The sequence below is a fragment of the Propithecus coquereli genome, unplaced genomic scaffold (assembly GCF_000956105.1).
Source record: "Propithecus coquereli isolate 6110/MARCELLA unplaced genomic scaffold, Pcoq_1.0 Scaffold82, whole genome shotgun sequence".
Lineage (NCBI taxonomy): Eukaryota > Metazoa > Chordata > Mammalia > Primates > Indriidae > Propithecus > Propithecus coquereli.
In genome coordinates, this window is record NW_012154396.1 from 2748122 (window position 1) to 2751129 (window position 3008).

At 42.1% G+C, this 3008-nt stretch overlaps 1 pseudogene; it reads right to left on the reverse strand.

Annotated features, from left to right (window-relative positions):
* Nucleotides 1-16: 16 nt before the first annotated feature.
* LOC105825759 lies at nucleotides 17-551 on the reverse strand (annotated as a pseudogene).
* Between the last annotated feature and the right edge of the window lie 2457 nt (nucleotides 552-3008).

The following is a 3008-nucleotide window of genomic DNA, read 5'->3' on the forward strand; positions in this document are numbered from 1 at the left end:
CTGGGCTTGCTGGCTCCTAGTCGTGCTTGAGAGTGAGTCTTTCAAAGAGATACTCGCCCAGCCCAGCTCGGGGCAGCCAGCCGGCCTGTGGAGGTTGGTCAGGTGGTCAACCATCTTCTTAATGAGTTTCACTTCCTCATCCAGGAAGTGACTCTCCAGGAGGTCACAGAGATGGGGTCTGTGCGGGCAGAACCCAGGGCATGAAGATCCAAAAGAGCCTGGTTCAGGCTCTTCTCCAGGGCCATGGTAGGTTCCCTTGCCTGGCGTCCAGGCTTGTACCTCACTCATCTTGAGATGGCTTCTGCAAGTCCTGCAAGAGAACGCGGCCACCACGGTGTTTTTGCATCTTCAAGAGACTCTCCGTGCCCTCGCGCTTCTCCTCAGCCAATTCGCGGAAGAAGTGGCCCACGCCTTCCAGAGCCACATCAGTGGTGATCCAAACAGTAGCCCAGAGAGAGGTAGGTGTAGGAGGCTCACAGACGCAAATTGACCAGGCGGCTGACAGCTTCCACCTCCTCGGTGGAGTAATTCTGATGAATCTGGGAGCTCATGTTGATCGGCACTAAGGAGCTAACCACAACAAAATAACGATGTTAGCTGGCTCCAGAAGCAGGAAAGGGCAGGGAAGATGGTCCTGGAGATTGCAAGTGGAGAGATCAGAGATCAGTCGGAGGCTGGAAGACAGGCAGTCCCCCGGGTCTGTTCCATCCAAACACTGTTGAAGCAAGAGACAGATCCACCAGACCGCCCAACACACTGCCTAGTTGCAACTTCTGAATCAGTTAACGTAAATTTACACACTTTCATACAGCCATCAAGGGATATAATATGATAAGGTATGTTCATTGTGCTATGCCCAAGGTAATTCAGTAGCCACTATTTTCAACTGATCATTGGTATTTTGGGGGAGACAAAAAAATGTTTGATTGACTTAGAAGTACTTAACCTGTATCGTGTCAGTCTTGTGTTTTCCCATCTCCTCCACCTTTCTCAATCCCAAATTATTGCTTGCATAATCTGCAAAATGATCTGTTTTATTTCCTTAATACAGTTGTATATGTCTTTCCATCTGCCATAAAAATAACAAAGATGGTAAGCCTTCCCTTTTTCGGAGATAACTGGATAATAGTAGTGTTGGTATTGTAATTGTTCTTAATTTTATTATCTGAATTCTTGGAAAATGTGATCAAAATAGTCACAATGTTAAAATTAAACTATCATGAGAGACTGAGTATAAAAACAGATAAGGACCAGATCATACAAAGACAATAAGAACTCTAACTCGAATGCTACAGCCACCAGCTCAGAATGGTAAAGACTTGGCCAATAACTGCTAACTTTCCTAATTTTTACCCTTTCCTCCATCTCAGGACCAATCGGGAAAGCCAAATGTATTCCCTAAACCAATTACATAGTATGCCCCACTGCTAGTTAGCCCACTTCCAGCTTCCTTGTGCCAGCAATAACTTCCAATCAAGTTATACCTAAAGTCTTCCCTTTTGTCTACTATAAAGCTTCCCAGCTCCTCTGGCTGCCTTGGACTTTCTGCCAAATGCAGGTGATCATGGCTGACTCCCTTGCTATAGCATCTCCGAATAAATATCCTCTGTCTGTTCTCATTTGAGCTGCCTTCATTTTTTCTACAAGCAGTGTCTCAATACAAAGCACAACAGTTAATCCACAGGCAAAGTCAACAACAGATTGTTAATGCTCGTGATTACAATGCACTAAAGTATCACGCTTAAATTGTGTCACTTGGCATGATCCATCAAAGCATGATCTATTATTGTGAACTGCCGCCAATTATAGCTGTCAACATTGGTGGTCAGAGGTAAAAACAGCAGCAACAACTATGAAAGACATACTCTATACTGTATTCATGTGGCACTAGAAAGTTTTCTTTCAGTCTCTATTTTTTGAGCTGCCTTTTCAGTTTGGCATCTCCCCTCAACCTTCCTCATGCAAAAACTGAAATTTTTGTATCCTGGGGAGGTGTTAAAAATAAGATAGTCAAACCTGAAAATCGGTCACTTATTTTTTGGTTTTTCATATTATCATCCAACTAGGAACACAAGCTAGAAAAATCCACCAGCCTTCCTAGGTTCTCGTTTCTCTTATCCTTCTAACCAGTCCTGAGACATGGGCTCTATTTTTCAGAGGCACCCTCACCATAAACTAATGCAGTATAAACGTTGGGGCCTCTTGCATGCGTGGATCCCTTCCAAAGCTCTGAGAGAGGTCCTGCCAATGTGCTCATATGTTCATATGTTTTTTTAAATTTTTGAAGTAAGAACCACCATCAGTTGAGATGACTGTCTCCACAGTGATTGCCCCTCCATCACACTTCCCTTTATGTTGGATAGTGCTAGGAGGACCACAAGGCATGTTTGGAATCCAGCTACAGGGCAATTGAATTGGAAATACTCCAGTTTTGGTTTATTAGAACATATTGATGTGGTTTTCAGCCCCTTCTATAAATGGTTACACAATTGCTAGCATTCCTGCTGTAGGAATGGCTTCCAGAAGTACTTCTCCCACTCACTGTGCTGGCCCACTCAGCACCACAGCAGGAAGTTGAATGACCAAAAATTTATGGCTGTATGAATGTGTCCTCTTCCATCTGTCACTGGAACTATAACAATGAAGGAGAAATATGGTTTAGTATGTGCAGACCCAGCAGCTAATATGTGGAAAATTCTTTCAATTATTAAACATATATAATTTTAAAAAGAATACTTGGTTTTCATAAGTGTCTAATCAAATAAAAGTTATTTTTGGTTAGACATATGATTTATAATTCAGCATGTATAATTATAAACCTGCCATGCTCTTTTTCTTCCTTTTTTTGATGAAAAATGCTTGAAATGAAATTTATCAGAATTCCTGTGTTTGCGAGACACAACCTGCAGCAGTACTATAAACAGCACATATAACTGTGTGTAAAGCTGTGTTTTTGCATTCAAACTATCCACAAAATCTTTTTGATCAATTGTGATAGAAAAAGTCTT